Genomic DNA, 19,081 nt, shown 5'->3' on the forward strand with positions numbered 1-19,081 from the left:
GTTTTTTTTTTTTAATTTTTTATTTATTTATGATAGTCACACACAGAGAGAGAGAGAGAGAGAGAGAGGCAGAGACACAGGCAGAGGGAGAAGCAGGCTCCATGCACCAGGAGCCCGACATGGGATTCGATCCCGGGTCTCCAGGATCGCGCCCTGGGCCAAAGGCAGGCGCCAAACTGCTGCGCCACCCAGGGATCCCGAAACTAGTTTTATTTAAATAATACTTTATGCTGGTTCACTATTGGCAAAATATATATTAATTCACATTGATTATAATAATCCTATGATTATTATTCAGGATTTATAGAAGAGGGAATCAAGACTTGAGAGTTTATTTATCAATTCTTATTGAGAATTTCCTGGGTGCTGGATAGGAGAGGTATTAAGGGTTTAGCTGTCAGTAAAATGGACATAGATTCTGACCCCACGAGTCTTAAATCTAGTAGAGGAGACAGGGCTTAAATATGTTATATTGATAACTATGAAGAAAATTAAAGGGGTATGATCAGAGAGTATAACAAGATAGTTTAGTTTAGAAGGGAAGGTCAGGGAAGCCTTCTCTGAAGAAGGGACACTGAAGCTGACACCACAAAGATGATTGGGAGTCACCCGGGCAAAAAGTACAAGAAAGAGTGGGGTAGGCAAAGCTTTAGGAAGGCTTTCGGTGGGAAAGAGGTTAGCTCTTTCCAAGAACGGATGAGAGACAGTGAGCTGGCTCAAAGGTAAACCAAAGGAAAAGTGAGATGAGGAAAAATGAAGTAGGAAACAGGGGACCTATGGGGTCACATTCAACATCTGCCTTACTTGCCCAATGTCACACACATAGAAGTTGGCCTCACTGAGATTAAAACTTGTCTCTTAAAAAAAAAACAAAAAACAAAAAACAAAAAACAAACAAAAAAAACTTGTCTTTTGATTTCTGTTCTATTTCTCTTCACTTCTTTATGGTACTTTCTTCATTAAAGAAAAAAATTAAGCACTCGTATAGGACCATAGATTTGCGTAGATGAACAGAGGCTGCTGTGAAAACAAACAAAACAACAAAGCAACTTGTTGCTCCTTCAGGTTTGTTGCCTGAAAACCTGTTTGTTGTTTTTGTTTGGTTTGGTGGAGGACTTAGGTCAGTCATGTGATGATTCAGTGATGAATAAGCTTGTTTCCTGCCAAATTATCATGGGTAGAGTGGTTATTTTCCATGAGCAGCTTTGTGTCATTGTTACTTTAAGCCAGATAACTAATTTCTTTGGGGACAAGTTCCCTCACCTGTAAGAAAAGGCTGAGAGAATTTCCTAAGAAACTTTTATCAATTGCTCCTGGCAGTTATCTGCCCACCACAAGGGTAATCAGCCTTAAGTTGCAGTTGCCCTGCAGATAACAGAGCAGAGAGAACAGAAACCCTTAATGAAATCATTGAGCCTTTGTATCACTCGATGTCAAAGCTTGGTCTAGCTCTCTGCTTTCTGTAATGGGAATGAAGAAAACAGTAATGATGGCATTTCTAATTAAGCTGATTGAAGTGAATTTCTCTATAGCTGAAATCATCAATGTATGTACCTTTTCTATCTTAACATAAATTTGAGGCTCTATTGCATGTGTTCTAGTATATTCTGGACTTGTTAGTACACATTTCAAAGTCATATTTTTCTGAGTACTTCAAGAGTGCAAAATTTTATACTAGGGCAGAGATGAATGAGGTGGGGTCTTTTCCCTTGAGTTGCATACAAACATGAAAAGGGGCAAATGAAATGTACAAATGCCAGTTATCTAAGGCAGATGCATATATATTATGAACATAAGTAAGATGTGATGCCTAGGGGTGCTTGGGTGGCTCATTTGTTTAAGCATCTGACTTCAGCTCAGGTCATGATCTCAGGGTCCTGGGATTGAGCCCCATGTCTGGCCCTGTGCTCTGTGGGGAGCCTGCTTCTTTCTCCCTCTCCCTCCCCCCTCCACCTGCTCATGCTCTCTCTGTCTCTCTCAAATAAATAAATAAAATATTTTTAAAAAATAGATGTGATGCCTATTAATCCCACTTACATCCTGTGCCCTATCTCTCCCCTTCCATGAGTTTTTTGGTTGTTTATAATATCTAATATGTCAAATCCATACCTTGATTGAGCCGACAGATGTTTTTTAGGAAAAGATATTTTCTTTATATGATACATAATACATACATTTGGACTCTGAAAGTTGTGATAGTGAGTTTCCTTTTCATCTCCTTTTTCTTCTTTTTTTTTTTCATCTCCTTTTTCTATGCATTGTAATTCTCTTCTCTACATCAGCTGTGGTGGGTTGAATAGTGTTCTCTAAAAATAAAATTAATGTATACCCATAACCTCAAAATGTAACCCTATTTGGAAATAGAATCTTTGTAGGTATGATCAAGGTAAAGACTGAAATGAGAGGGTGGTTGTTGAACTATATTTCTTACCAAAGAAGAAAATTTTAAAAATGAGAGTTCCTCTGGGCTGTGGGTAGAGGATGAGCTGAAGAGCAGCCAGAGAGCTGGCACTGAAGGAAGTCTCTAAAACAGAATTCTGAACTCATAGCGTTAAGAGAGAGGGTGGTAGGAGACCCATAACGTGTGTGGCAACCCAATAATAGAGGAGAGCTATATAGTCTCCCTCAAAAATAGCAGTAATCAGGGGCACCTGGGTGGCTCAGTGGTTGAGTAGCTGCCTTTGGGCTCAGGTCGCGATCCCAGGGTCCAGGATCAAGTGCCACATCAGGCTCCTTCCCGCAGGGAGCGTGCTTCTCCCTCTGCCTATGTATCTGCCTCTCTCTCTTTGTCTCTCATGAACAAATAAATAAAATCTTTTAAAAAGAAAAAGCAGTAATTATAATAAAGCTGGGACCCTGGTAAACCATAGCAAGAGTTTCCCATGCCACCATAAGATGATTGCAGTAGAGCTGGTTGCCTAGGGTTTCAGGTACCTAAACTGCTGAAGCAGCCCCACTAATTTCCCATGGCCCCAGGGAGGCCTCACTTCTTCCCATCCTCTGAGATTAACAAGGAGATTACTGGGAATAGACAGCCATAGACCCTCTATCCTATGCTACAGCTTTCCCCAGAGTATTCCTCCCAAATGCAAACATGAACACATCAGCAAATACTAGATGAAGGAATGATAATGGCCAAAGGCCAGTCAGGACTCTGCATTTCATGGATGTGGGTCTGTGTTCCGTATTAACTTTCTGTGTTATCTCGTCACCATGTGGTCACCTTACCCTACACCCAACATTCTCTCTGCACGGAGATGCAATTACAGGAAGAAGTGCAAGGGAGGAAATATCGATTTGAGGGAATGGCAGTGAAGTGACTACAAGCAAACTTGAATTTACTGGTTTTACCTAGAATTGCCCAAATTAAGTTTCTCTGACACCAGGTTAAACAGTAGCTTAAAACAGAGATTAAATTTAATTATAGACATGACATCTAATTTTCCTATTTTGTTATCCAAAGTCTGTGGACTTCATAATTGCATTTCTATACAACAAAATGTAAATTAGTTGTAATAAGCCAAATACATTTATATTTGTTATAAATAGCCTTACCCAGCTTTAAACTTTGATAGTGAAAAAAAAATAAATAAAAAATAAACTTTGATAGTGTACAGAAAATAACTTGGTCTCTGTATATTCTCTAACAACACATTTTCTGTATGATTTTACCTCTTTTCTAAGGTGTAAAGATAATACATAATATTCTATAAGCAGTTCTTTACACAGACCTGTTTTCTTTTTCTCACTTTCCAAGGTGAGATAATTGCAAACAGAACTTTAACAAAGCCATATACAGTAGATTTTCTAAAATGGATAATTGGACATATCTTAAACACTTAAATATAGAATAATCAAGTAAATGAAGATATAGTGTGAATTAGTGTCGGTTACTAAGAGTCAGAATTTCAAAAAATATTTAACAGTGGAAGAAAAACACTCAGTATATATTAACCTGACAATGATATAGAAAGTTAAACATATAATTTTTCAGTTTTAGTATATTTATTCCTTTCTTGTTTGGGTAAAGTGTGTTTGTTTTTCATCCATATATAAAAGGCCCCTCTTCACTGATTATCTGTCAAAATGAGTCAAAATCATCCTCTTTTGTGCTTCATCTATGCTCTGCACTTAGATTTCATTACACTGGTGGCTTGTCTTATTTCTAATCTTGCTGTGTCCTATGTATCTTTGTATCACCAACCACTAGCATTGAGATTACCCCCAATTAGCTAGTAATTTGTTTGTTTAGGGCATAGAAAATAGACAGGACCCTGATTTTAGATCACATATGCAAAACAAGATTTTTGGTTAATTGAGAAGTTTACACTTTAAATGGGAATTGTCAATATTGATAAACACTAAAATGAGACAAAAGAAAAGGAAAACTGGCATTGATTTCAGGATTTGCACACAAATTTATTGAACATTCATAAAATGAAATCCTCTGAAAATGCCATGGAAACTCTGAACGTATATTTGAAGGAGGGTATATTTCTTCCTTGGATTCTGTCAAGAGGTCAATTGATCAATTAGAGAGCTGTCACACCAGCGATTTATCTTAGAACTAGACTCCTCTTACCAGCAAATTGTTTGATGAGCATTAAAGTCACAAGACTGTGTTTCATTTGAATTGTTTTTCCTTTGTTAATTTTCCAGAAGGGAGGAAATTAGCTAAAATGAAGAAGAAATTGTGTAAAGAGACAAATTATGGACTAATCATTGAAACTCCAAATGTCATTTATTTCTGTTATTTATCAAGAATTCAAATTGGGCTTTCATTAATATTATACCTCAGGACTCTAAGTCTATACCCTGACTAATATAAGAATCATAGTTCTGATTCTCAATATATAGTACTTTTAGCTATTTTAAACTCTATTTGTGATCATCACTAGCTTAAATTTCTGCTAATAATGGAATGCTTACCAGATCTTGATTGGGTCTTTCAGTACTTGCCATGGGTCTAACTAAAAACCTCTCTGAAGTTCTTGTATTAGGCAGAATTGAGGTATTTTGTAGATTGGGGTTACAGAAAACTGACAAAGCAATAAGGGTTAACAGATCCTCCTTCCCTATCCCCCCAAATCCCTATCATGCAAATTGATGGTCTACTCAATTGTAACTAACCAATAGTGTGAACCAGGGCCTTCAGGAAAAGCCTGAAGTAGAAGAACCAATAACCTAGGACATTTAGAGGGAGAATTTGTTTCCACTTGATTTTATGCCTTTCTACTTCTGTCTGCTAAGTTACAATTTAAAATTACCTCTGAAGAATGAGACTCAGCAATACCTACAGCTGAGCACCAGTCCAGCTGATGGACAGATGTCCTATAGTAATCTCGCTGTTTTGAGTTTTAAACATACTAGCTCTGAATTGCATTGCCTTTTAAGTTCCTGCTGACTCCATGAAAGTAATAAAGAGCAATAGACCAGAACTACAGCCATTATCTAACCTGGTGGTTCTCATCAGGAATAGTCGCACATTCCAGGAAGCATTTGAGAAATTTGTGGGTACATTTTTGGATGTTGCAATTTTTGGGGATATGACTGGTGTTTAGCGAGTGGGAGTCAGAGATGCTCCATAATGTGTGGGATAGCTACCCACAATGAAGATTTATCTCACATCCTAGGTAATTTGTAATTTGAAGATCAGTGGTTCTCAAACCTTAGCCTGTTTCAGAATCTCCTGGAAGGCTTGTTAAAGCGCAGACAGGTGGTCCCCACTCCCAGTTTTTGATTCACTGTGCCTAGGATGGGGCCAGCGAATTTGCATTTCTACCAAGTTCCTAGGTGATGCTGATGCTTCTGGTCCAGGGCCCACATTTTGAGACCTATAGCTCTAGATAGGTAGTCATGTAGGTGGGAGACTGTTTATAGCTCTGGGTCAAAAAACTAGATCCACTTTACATATAAAAAGCTATTTTTGCATGGTTTTAATATACATTGAATATTTTAGTAATGTAATACCATATAATTTAAGAGATATGAATTTTGTTGTGTTTAGGCTTTAACAAGAGTTATTTAACAATTCAGAAAGTCCTTTCACCCAGAATTAGTCATCATCAATGCCAGGCCAGCACCAGCACCACCTACCTCTGTCTGCCTATATTTATAGCTTTTGCATCTAAATATGTAACAGAGATTTGAAACTTCTTTTAGAAAGCCTACAACTAAATATTAAATCAGTAAAGAGATATGAAAATCAGATATTTCTCCAATATTTCATTAATACGTTATTTCAAAATATTTATAAACACCCTAGAGCAGCGCAGATGTAAAATAGCCAATCTATTATAACACACAGATGTAAAAATTACTGAAATCATTCGTTTTGAGTATGCTAGTTGATTTTCAATCTTATTCTTTTGTTTTGTTTTGTTTTTAAGATTTCTTTATTTACATGATAGAAAGAGAGAATACAAGTGGGTAGAGGGAGAAGCAGACTCCCTGCTGAGCAGTGAGCCTAACATGGAGCTCTATCCCAGGACCCTGGGATCATGACCTTAGCCAAAGGCAGATGCTTAACCCACTGAGCCACCCAGGTGCCCTTCAGTCTTACTCTAGTATTATTCTCAGAGATCTATTACACATCTTCTCTACTTCCTCTTCATTGCTGTTTACTTTTCCAGTCCACCTTCTATTCCCCACCACATGTCAAAGGATACAATTTCTAAGGTCCTTTTAGATATTATAGACCAATAGAAGGATTTCAAGATAGGGCATATTTTTTCCTACACCTAACTTTTCCATGTCATAGAGTAATTATATGGATACTACACTTAAAAATAGGATGTGTTTTATTTGTAATGATAATATATTCCCTCATTGTATCTACTTCTCCATCTCTAATCATTGTCATGTTAACTTGTTTTTAGCTACCATTATTTCTCTCCTTTTCCTACAATATACAGGTAAGTCTGACCTTTTTTTAATTAACTCTAACACTATTTTTCTTATTTCAGTGTGCACTCTTGTGTCTCTTATTTTCCTATGCTTCTCTTATGGAATGGTTTCTGATCACCTGGTATCCAATAAATCCAAATGTTCCTTGTAAGGAATATAATTTTCTGACCACTTCAACATGTCCTTCTGTAAAGCCATAACTGAACATTTGCCAATTGAAATATACATATTATTTTATTATGAATTACTTTCTCTTCAGTTCATCTTTATGTATAGTTAGAGTGTGATACCTATTTTGGTGGTAATTTTTCTATAGTAGATTATATTACATACGAATTTCACTTCAGGATAACAAAGAGGGCATTAGAAATATTTGTTATAAAAGGGGATGTTGGCCTGGGTAGAACTGAGAACCAATGATCTAGTCCAATCCCTGGTTGTTTTTTTCATAAATTAGGTTCACAGTGAAAAACTTTAATGTATTTACATGAGAACCCACAGCTGTTTAGAGAAACTGATGCTTCTAAAATCTGAGTGTACCAATTTCAAGTCCAATGACCCTCCAACTAGAACAAAAATAATGTAGTTGCTTTGTCCTTTTCCCTATTTCAATGTAAGAGGCAAGAAGCTGAGTACAGAGATTTATGCCATTTCTGATCATGGATCATAACAGCAACTGAATTTTCTTTATGGCTTCAGGTATAATTTTTCTATGGCAAATTTCACTTATTGGTTTTTCTCCATCTAAAATCTATAAATCCACAGGTTCTTGTTTGAGTCAAAGAAATTGTGTTGTAGATGATCCCTTTTTCATTATAGCATACCTTTGCTCTGCCTTCCAATGCTAAGAAATTGGTTCAGGCAGCACTTTGAAAGGGATACATTTCCCAGGAAAAGGCACAGAAATGGAGGCAATCATCTTCAACTGACAGAAAAGAGTGGTGAACTCAGAAAGACTGAGAACATAATCAATACTGAATCAGACTAAGCACAATGAAGTACCAGATTATTAGAGAGCCGTCTTTAAAGTGTGATACTTACAATCCAGGAGGAGCCTGGGTGCTTTGGAAGCTAGGCTCAGCATTTATTAAGCACTCCCATCGCACACATCATGGATTGCTGAGAGTTGGTCAAAAGTTTACTACCACCGAATGCAATAATTGAATATGTCTTTGTGTGTGACCTGGAGAAATGAATCATTTTCAGCAGCTTATATTTTTAAGACTTATTACCTTAGCGTTCTATAGAGGATCAATGCCCCTGCATTGGTTTTATTTCTGTTATTGTTATTGTTATTGTTGTTTTATGGTTATAGTTTTTTGTTGTTTGTATTTTATCTTGCTCTCTCAGAAATAAGGTCATTATAAGAAACAACATGAAATTAGTGCAGGGAAAAGCTTTGGTTATTCTAAGGAACCACATAATTTTGGTTTTCTCCCTCTGATCATAAGAAATGTGTAACATATCTAGTCGCTCCTTTCATCTTTTCTGCCTGAAATCTCAGAGCCCAAGTTGGAATACAACTATACAAAATATTTGGGCCATTATTATAGGCATATTTGTCTTTTCTGTCCTACCCTATGATTTTTTTTCTATTTTATTATAATTTTATAGAGTTCGTTATTGATGTAGTCTGTTTTAAATTTTTCATTGAGGGTGCCTGGGTGGCTCAGTGGTTGAGCGTCTGCCTTAGGCTCAGGTTGTGATCCCGGGGTCCTGGGATCGAGTCCTATATCAGGCTCCCCGTAGGGAGCCTGCTTCTCCCTCTGCCTATGTCTCTGCCTCTCTGTGTGTGTCTCTCATGAATAAATAAATAAAATCTTTTAAAAAGAATCTTACATTGAATGATGTGGAGGATAGACAAATAGATTTGAATAAATAGGGTCAAAATGCTCGTCTCACAGGCAACCACTTTGATTCCAGTAATGCAAGAGTTTGGTTTCTTTTTTAAAGTGTCCACTTGTCTTAAACTTGAGAAATAGATGTAGTGTCTTAGAAAAAGCAAGTACCTAAGGGCATTTGCTTGGAGCATTCAAAAAGGATCACTAGGGAAGAAACATTCATTAGACAACAGAATAGATTTTATACCTAATTAAAGAACATTCTCAAATAAAATTAAGTAAGTTCATAGAGATATCTTGGTGCATAGGTTGACACAGGAAGAACTGTGAAAGACATCCTACTTCTGTCCCAGCAGAGAAAAGAAGAGGCAAAGAGATAAGGGTATCTTGGAATTAGCAAGCTCACAAATGAGGTGACATCGCATCTAACGCTCATGATCTTGGCTCTAAAATTTTGTAAATCTTTTAAAGAAAGTAAAGGCTGCCATGAGAGAAAATAACAGGATAGTTAGTAGAAGTGTCTCTGAAGAAACAACATGTAAGCAGACTAGAAGGGTAAATTCAGCCAGCCAGGTGAAGAGTGGGCAATGGAGAACATTCCAGGCAGAGAATAGAGATCCCAAGGTGGGAGAGCACTTGATGCCTTTGGAGACTAGAAAAGACTAGGATGGCAGAAATATAATGAGCTAGAGTAAAAGTAGTGTAGCATTAAGTTGAAGACCTGGGCATGGGGAGAGTTTAAACAGAGCAGAGGCGTAATCAATTTGCATTTTTAAAATACCAGTTTGGCCTCCATGTATAGACAACACTGTGTGTGTTGAGAAAGGAAAGGTGGGTAACAGAAGACACAGATAAGAGACTGTTGCAGCAGTCCACAGGAGAAAGAATAATGGCTGAGACAGAGATGATGTCTGGAAAGTTGGCAAATGGGGGGCCAGATTCTGGATGTATATTGAAGGTAGAATTGATATATCATGGGAGCAGAATGAATATAGGGTAAGAAGGTAGGGTGTCTAAAAATGGTTCTCGGGTTTTTGGCACATAAACATCTAAGCAATTATGATGTTTAACTTGATCAGAAGATTAAGGGAATTGTGGGAATAGAGTAGGAAAATGGTGATAGGTTTTATTGGAGCAATCCTAATATTGGCATGTCTATAAACCATCTAAGAGGAGGAGCACGGGGGTGGCTCAGTCTGTTAAGTGTCTGCCTTCAGGTCAGATAATGATCCCAGGGTCCCTGCTCAGTAGGGAGTCTGCTTTGCCTTCTGCCTGCCATTCCCCCTGCTTGCACATGCCCTCTGTCAAATCAATCAATCAATCAATCAATTGATCAATCTCCTCTTAGATGCCATGTGATTCATTGGATAACTAAACCTGAGGTTCAAATATGATCAGTAAAGATATACATTTTGGAGTCAATGGCATGTACACGACTTTTAAAGCCATGGTAATAAATGCTGTCACCTAGAGAGAGAGTATAAAAAAGAAAATTCAAGAGTTCCATACTTCCCTGTGTCTTTTCCTTCTTCTACCTCTTTGTTCCTAGGAGCAAGCCAAGGGAAAAATTACTAAGAAACCCATGCTCCATCAGATCCTGGGGCTGTAATTGAGTGGGTGATACTTCCTTATCACCCAGATGCCAGTTATGCAAACTCTGTTAATTGATTCAGTGGAGATTTGCTTGACAACTGGATTGTGATCTTCTAAGAACTTTATCTCATGGGTGTTTTTAGTTTGTTTTTGTTTTGTTTTGTTTTGTTTTTGTCTTTGCTTTTTTTTTTGCATTCCACTTCCTACTCATTTGAGCAGTGAAAAATACCAAGGACCCATAATTCTAATTTTCCCATTATCACTAGCATTGTCTTTAAACAAAATTAACAAAGACTGCAGGACCAGAAAAGGCAGCGGAAGGAAAGAGTCACAATAATACAAAGGAAGCCTAAAGAAAATAGATGTATATTGGGTTTTCAATATTTACAGGGCACACTCGTCTATGCTTTTCCTATAGCAAATATTTGGGGTGGAGTTATCTGACATGTCCCAATATCTCAGGTATCATGTGGACACTGGAGGTGGAGGAGATAGGGATAAGCCTTCCAGGAGCTTACACAGTATTTCATAGTGTATTGTATTTTATCTAACTTTCAGAACAGCATATACTTTTTTTAAATCTCCCATTTAACAGGTCCAGCAATTAAAGCTAATTTGTCCATCAACACCCCAAAATAAGGAAAGAACTAGTATAAAATTTTGTATAGTAGCTATGTTCCAGGATTAAGTGATTGAGTGAATAAAGATATATATAGGCAAAAGAAAAAAGTGTATATATTATATATAATATATACACACATATCTTTGCAAACATACATGTGTATATATATATTTGTGTATATATATTTGTAAATATATATGTGTATATACATATACACACACACACACATATATATTAGAAAGCAGAATCTCAGAGTCATTTCATTGAATGAACCCCTGTTTTTATATAATTAAACAAATTTCTTGGTTATAGCCAGAGTCATTACAAACTAAAATCCATAGCCATTTTAAAATAAGCCCAGGAAAGTGAAGCACACAGTGCTTTTATCTTTTCTAAAGATATGGCAAGAGTTTCATTCACGTCTTCAAAAAAATGTTAAATGAGACTTTACATCAAATTAATTATTGAAGAAAGAGAAAAAAATCAAATTTTGGAAAATTGAGAGAGCATAAAATCCTGTTCTATGAAGAGGTCCCTGTACAATTAGGTTTAGTACATTACCTGACTGTGTGGCTAAAGTAGTCTTTTAATAGAGATGCAAAACAGGAATCTGGGCTAGTTCTAGGATAATGGCTAAGTGTTCAATAGGGATGGATGTTAAGTACTCTGGTTTATTACATTCTGTTTATTGCATTTTGAATACCTTAAAATGACAATTTAATGTAACTGAAATTATAAAGAGTGGATTTTATGCCAGCCACTTCTTAGCAAAAACCTGTGAGATATGACCAGAGATCAGAGGCTAAGTCTTTATTACATTATGGAAACAAGAATGAATTTCTAAAAATGAAAGGGCAACTCCCAACTGTGAAGAGTTTTATGTTTGTTTTTAACAGACTTTCACTCCCAGGCCATGACTCACATTTAAGAGCTTCTCACTCCAGAGCAGACCCTCGAGGCAGGGAGTTTTAAATCATAAACTTAAGGAAACATTGATTTGTTGAAACTTTTGAAGGCATTAAATATAGCCTTTGTGTGACCTTAGCCAGAATGGGAAAACATCGGTCAATCTTGAAACATTGACTCACTGGAAGGTAAAAACCTTCAGTAGAGTATCATGGCCAAGAGAAAAATTTCATGTGATGGTATTTTTGTGTTTGTTTTTAGGAGAAAGAGTCTACAGCCATACCACCCTGAACGCGCCGGATCTCGTCTGTTTTTAGGAGAAAGAAATATAAAATATTATATATCCTGGGGCGCCTGCGTGGATCAGTCAGTTGGAGCATCCGACTGGGTTTCAGCTCTGGTCATGATCTCAGGGTCATGAGATAGAGCCCCACGTCCAGCTTCCTTCTCAGCATGGGGTCTGCTTGAGATTCTCTGTCTTCCCCCCCCCATCTGTCCCTCTCCCCTTGCTTGCATGTACTTTCTCTCTCAAATAAATACATAAATAAAATCTTTAAAAAAAATATATATATATATATACATCGTACATTCCCCTCGGAATATATATATATATATATATATATATATATATATATATATATATCCTGGCTTTAGATCTTTAGATAGTAAGAACAGAAAACATAAAACCTGTATCTTTTAACTGTTATTGTCATGGGATGATTCAACAACAACCAAAGTACATTTACCACTCTTACTGATATTTAAGGGAAGTAAGGAAAATAGGCAAAAGAAAAAAAGAGATGAGATCAATAAGGAGGTGAAGGTAAAGATGAAGAGGAGATTCCACCTAAGAAGCAAGGAGGAGAGAAAGAACATGTGCTTAAAAATATTTTAAAACCCTTTATTCTTAGGATTAGGTTTTGCTGAAGATAACCAAAAAAGTGAAAATAACAGTGGCTTAAACAAAGTAGTATTTATTTCTCTCACACATAAAAGCTTAAGCAGGCAGGACAGCTCTAGTATTGGGGTCCCCCAACCATCAGCAACCCTAATTCTTTTTTTGAAGATTATTTATTTATTCATGAGAGACACATAGAGAGAGGCAGAGACATAGGCAGAGAGAGAGAAGCAGCCTCCCTGCAGGGAGCCCGATGTGAGACTCAATCCCAGGACCCCGGGATCATGCCTTGAGCCCAAGGCAGATGCTCCACCACTGAGCCACCCAGGGGCCCCTTGGCAACACTCATTCATTCAGTCATATTGCCCTGCCCACGGTGATATCGTGCCACATGCACCAGGGTGGCTGCTCACGTACACCCCACCAAGTCCATGTTCTAGGTGTTCTTTAGGAGTAGAAGAAGGAAGAAAAGCATTTCCTCTTCTTCCATTAGTCAAGTTTCCTTAAAGTTGCATGTTTTACTTTGTCACATGTCTATACCTAGCTGTAAACAAGTCCAAGAAATGTAAAAATTTCAAGTTTAAAATTGGAGTTTCTGTCACTAAGTAAAAAGGGAAGAATTGATATTTCTATATATAACTAATACTAATTTCCACCCAAACTCATCATTTATTGGCATTTTCTGGGATCACAATTATTAGGTTTTTGTGAAGTTATAACAAACTAAAATGTCCCAATTCTTCTGAACAGTCCTATTTTCTACATTTGATCATTAAATAATAGTTTGGAAGACAATTTGTATTTTCCCATGAAGTTTTAAAATTTTTCCTTAGAGGTAGAAAGGAATTACTTTGAGATTTTAAAATTTATTCTGAGGCTCTTATACTATTCAATCAATTTAACTGTGTCTGCTCATATCTTGAGTATTTTCTTCCTCCTGTAGTTGTGATTTGCATGGAATCTATTGGTGTGATTAGCTAAAGCATCCAAATTTCAAGTGTTCTTTCAAAAAAGATAAATTATGAAATATAGTATTAAATGTAAGTAATTTGCTATTTCTTTGTAGGATACTATATGTAAAAATATAATTAAGGAGAAAATTTTGTTTGTAATCCATATGCCCCTAGCTAGAATTAAGGAAATCAAGCTGTTCCTTCTATTAGTAATAACTCTGAAATAATTTGGGTTGAGGAAAAAATAACAGCAAGAATTATACTTATATAGTATTTACCAACATTGGAATGCATAGTCAATTTTTTAAAATTCTGATAAATAGAACACTAAATGACTTTCAAGGCTAGACTATGAAAAGCTTCTGCCTGGCTTTCTCTTTCTCTCAGAACATGAAGTCTTGCAGCTCTGAGCTGCCATGTAAGAGCCAAGCTAGCCAGGCCACCATGTCAGAGAGACTCTGAGGGAGACTACATAGAGACAGAACAAGATGCCCAAGAAGCCCCCATTGCGAGGTGTGGCACTGACATAAAGGCCCGACATAACCATCTCCTTGTCCAAAAATAGGCATTATCTAAGATGAGACAGTATATGCCAATGTTTATTGTATCCATTGATTTGCTATCTATTTCTGCTGATTGACTTGATCAAAATATATTCAGTAATGACCTGAGACCGATCTCTGCAAAACTTGAAGTGGGTGGTTAAAAGAAAAAAAAAAAAAAAAAACTGAAGACTTGCACAGCATTGGACATATATTTATTTTGCTTCAAAAAATAAAAATAAAACAATTCAATGAACAAAACAAAACCTTTCTGAGGCTTTGTAACTTTTGCTTACAACATAGCCCTCCACTTTTTTGGAAGAGAAGAAAACGTGACATATGGAGGAGGTATAAATCCAGTGGAAATAATAATGTTTAGTTGTAGAGCTCTTTCTTTCCTAGGTATTATTTTATTGAAACTTCACAGCAGTTATCTATAGAATTAAACATAAGTTTTATTTCCACTCTAGAAATGAAGAAACTGAGGTTTCAGAGAGGCAAAGAGCATCTCTGTTCAAGAACCACTCCCTCTACAACCACCCAAAGTCAACTCTTTCATGAGTTGGTCATGAAACATAGGACCGTGTTCCTCCTTCATAGGGTAATAGCATTTACAACTTGCACTTATTTGTGTGATTAGTTACATATTAAACTTGTCTTCTCCACAAGATTGTACATTTCATTGGAACACGGACTGTGTTTGTTGTAACCATTGTAATCTAACCATTGTAATCTTCAGCACTTCCCACGTGTCTAGTTTATTATTAGTATTCAATAACATTTTATGAATGAATTGACAAAGTCATGCTCTCCAGCATTGATGAAATAATATCCAAAAACACCAAACTTTTGAAGTGACTCTGAGCTTCTAAATCTCTAGCTTTTCAAGTGTTTTAAAAAGACTTTATGTCAAGGATATTTATGGTGAAAAATCATGCACTCTCACAAGATATATTTTTAACTTTTTAAAATATGTAAATTAAATTAATTAACACATAGTGTATTTTAGTTTCAGAGGTAGAGGTCAGTGATTCATCAATCTTATATAATACCCAGTGCTCATTATATCTCATGCCCTCCTTAATGTCCATCACCCAGTTACCCCATCCCCCTACCCCTCTCCCCTCCACCAAGCCTGTTTGTTTCCTATGATTAAGAGTCTCTTATGGTTGTCTCCTCCTTCTCTGATTTCATCTTGCTTTATTTTTCCCTCCCTTCTCCTATGATCTTCTGTTTTGTTTGTTCAATTCCACATATCAGTGAGATCATATGATAATTATCTTTCTCTGATTGACTTATTTCACTTAGAATAATACCCTCTAGTTCCATCTGCATAATTGCAAATGGCAAGATTTCTTTTTTCAATGGCTGAGTCATATTTATATATATATATATATATATACCACATCTTCTTTATCTATTCATCTGTCGATGGACATTTGGGTTCTTGCCACAGTTTGGCTATTGTGGAATTGCCGCTATAAACATTGGGATGCAGGTAGACCTTCGGATCACTACACTTGTATCTTTGGGGTAAATACCTAGTAGTGAAATTGCTGGGCCATAGGGTAGCTCTATTTTCAACTTTTTGAGGAACCTCCATACTGTTTTCCAGAGTGGCTGCAACAGCTTGCATTTCCACCAACAGTTTAAGAGGGTTCTCCTTTCTCTGCATCCTTGCCAACATCTGTTGTTTTCTTTCCTTTTCTGCTTTTTTTTTAAAGATTTATTTATTTATTCATGAGAGAGAGAGAGAGAGAGGCAGAGACACAGGCAGAGGGAGAAGCAGGCTCCATGCAGGGAGCCCAATGTGGGACTCAATCCCGGGACTACAGGATCACACCCTGGGCCAAAGGTGGGCGCCAAACCACTGAGCCACCCAGGGATCCCCCATCTGTCGTTTTCTGACTTGTTAATTTTAGCCACTCTGACCAGTTTTCACAAGATATTTAAAATGCTCTTCTGCTCAGCCACAATTCAGATTTTTAAACTCAGTCATCAGAGGGAAATAATCACTAACAAATCATAAAAGTAGAGGTTTGCTTCAAAGGAAGTTTTTTCATTTATTCATGTATTCAATTATTTATATATTTTTTCCAACAAGCATTTTATAGTGTCTCCTATGTGTTTAAAACCACATTAGGTGCTATAGGGAATGGGAAATTAAATATAATATACAATCCCTATCTCAGGATCCTTATAATCGATTTTAAGAGACTAGAAAATCATTTGTCAACTTTTGAAATGGAAGATTATTAACAAATAACTAAGTTTCAAAAGTATTGTGCAGGGAATTCATCCTAGTAGACATTTATTGGAGACTGAAGTTGTTTAGATGTATTTTCATCGAAAAAGCCAAAGCGAAACAGAACAAATTATGGACTGATTGTGGAAACTGCAAGTATGGCTGGAACAACTAAAGGGTGTGTGGCAATATAGTTGGGAGAGGGAATGAGGTGATAGCGATGAAGTGGTAGACAAAGTCCAGATCATGAAGGGCTTTATGTTCTCTTAATCCCAAAATCTGTTGGAAACCATGGCATACTTTTCCTGTTACCAAGCCATCCTGGAAATAATGCAGGTGATAGAAAGGGATACGGCAGCAATGGCTTATACAAGGCAAAGAGATAAGCTATGAGTATTCTAGATAATATAGATATGAAACATCAGAATATGGAAGCTACAATTTTTGGTTATTGAGTGAATACCATGAGGTGGAAGGGGTTAAGTAAGATGTGGAAATAGAGTATTATTAGGCCTAGGATTCTTGTTTCAGAGAATGGGAAGAAGATGGCACTATTTATAGAGAAAGAAAAAAGAACTACCAAGCATAGCAAATTTATGGTTAATCCAAGATTATTTGACTACAACAGAACTTTCAATATATTGACCCTCCCACTTTTTGCATTATTCATTCACCCAATCCATGTCCTCACTTTCTTTTTATCCAGCTCAGACTCCATGCTTAGCATTAAAATAATCCTCTTGCATATACTCACATTTCCTTTCTTTCCTCCACTCTCTCTGAAGAGTTTATTTTATTTTTTTTTTAATATATATTTTTTAATTTTTTTATTTATTTATGATAGTCACAGAGAGAGAGAGAGAGACAGAGACACAGGCAGAGGGAGAAGCAGGCTCCATGCACCGGGAGCCTGATGTGGGATTCGATCCCGGGTCTCCAGGATCGCGCCCTGGGCCAAAGGCAGGCGCCAAACCGCTGCGCCACCCAGGGATCCCATCTCTGAAGAGTTTACATGGTAAAACCCCTTCTCCTACTAGTCACAACCTTCTACCTATTTCTTCCTCTGTACTTGAGCAGCTAAATGTACTGGGGAGAAAAAGCATAGTCATGTTTATTTGTCACACTATTTGGTTTAAAGCCTACAGCACCTGGTCTTCCCAGGCAGTTTCCCATCCTAGTACTAACCAGGCCAGATCCTGCTTAGGTTCCAAGGTCAGACAAGATTGGGCACATTCAAGGTGGTATGGCCATAGACCATTTGTCACACTATAAACTCAAAACCACAAATGCATAGCAGATTTTTACCATTGCTGGACAACCCTACAATATATCCCTAATTTATGTACTCTCTTTCTCTCCCATTTCACATTTTTTCCCTCCTCTCCACTCGAAATGTCAAAGCCCTATCTCCTTCTCACTTTTAGCTGATGCCCTTCCTTCTCACTTCATTGATAACCAAAACTACATAGAGTCAAATTCACCTTGAAAATTTCTTGGAGGGGCACCTGGGTGGCTCAGTGGTTGAGTGTCTGCCTTTGGCTTCCATCATGATCCTGGAGTTCTGGGATCAAGTCCTGCATCAGGCTTCCTGTAGGGAGCCTGCTTCTTCCTATGCCTATGTCTCTGCCTCTGTCTCTGTGTCTCTGATGAATAAATAAATTTTTTTTTAAAAGACAATTTCTTGGAAATTCCCACATTGGAGATGGACACATCCTCACTTAGGAAGTCTAATACAACCAGTTTTTGCTCTGTCATTGAAACTTTCCCTAGGTTAGTACCAGCTAAAGTATATAGACTACATTCATAGTCCTTATTTTCCCAACGTCTTTAGACATTATAATCATACTTTCTACAGCTAGATGCTCACACTATGAGAGCTGTATGAGAAGTGACATCAGCTAGGGAGGGCACATATTCACCTCTCTCATCTTATTCTCACTCTGGGGCATAGGCTCACTGAATGAAATGGAAGGAAAATGTTTAGCTTTTTCTATAGCTTTTTAATCTCTCATTTTTTTGGAGAGTGGGAGCTGATGAGTGTGAAATGTTAACTCACATTTTATTCACAGATGTATGATGTGACCTCGCTGAAAAACAGGATGCATTTTCTGCTTCTCGTTAAGTGGAGTCATCTATTTAAAATGCTGAGCACAGTGCCTGGCATATAGTGAACAATAAGTGTAAGCTATTAGTAGTAGTGTTAATATTCAAGAGTTTATGTTACAGCTAAATGGAGAGGACATATGAATATAAAGATAAATGGTGGCATACAAGAAATACTAAGTAACTATTATAGGTGTTTCAGAGCAGAGAGAGATCACCATCAGATAAATCCTCAATTAGATTTAAAATGTTATATATAAAAATGCATGAGATTATAACAAGAAGAAAGCTACCAGCTGTGAACCAACAGTTCAGATCAGAAACAGGACAACACTGGAGATAATTTCCAGACCATTTCCAGGAAAAATAAGCCACAAAATCAAAGTTTATACACAAAGTTACACACATATGCTTTATGGGTTTCAAGAAATTAACTGAAACTGTCTTCATTAACTGTCTCATTTGGTGCTCA

General features: G+C 37.0%; 2 long non-coding RNA genes and 1 pseudogene across 3 annotated transcripts in view; 1 reads left to right on the forward strand and 2 right to left on the reverse strand.

Moving 5' to 3' along the window:
• The window catches only part of LOC140641788 (uncharacterized), an 85,912-nt gene extending 73,533 nt beyond the window's left edge, over positions 1-12,379 (forward strand). For both annotated transcript variants that reach the window (XR_012038375.1, XR_012038376.1), the window contains one exon: positions 12,130-12,379. This is a non-coding gene — a long non-coding RNA (uncharacterized lncRNA). The remainder of the gene's footprint in view (positions 1-12,129) is intronic.
• Positions 4,419-19,081, reverse strand: part of LOC140641787 (uncharacterized) — a 28,526-nt gene continuing 13,863 nt past the window's right edge. Inside the window, exons 5-6 of the long non-coding RNA XR_012038374.1 lie at positions 7,948-8,089; positions 4,419-4,674 (exon numbers count right to left, since the gene is read on the reverse strand). This is a non-coding gene — a long non-coding RNA (uncharacterized lncRNA). The remainder of the gene's footprint in view (positions 4,675-7,947; positions 8,090-19,081) is intronic.
• On the reverse strand, positions 17,643-17,761 carry LOC140642031 (5S ribosomal RNA; annotated as a pseudogene).

The sequence above is a fragment of the Canis lupus genome, chromosome 10 (assembly GCF_048164855.1).
Source record: "Canis lupus baileyi chromosome 10, mCanLup2.hap1, whole genome shotgun sequence".
Taxonomy (NCBI): domain Eukaryota; kingdom Metazoa; phylum Chordata; class Mammalia; order Carnivora; family Canidae; genus Canis; species Canis lupus.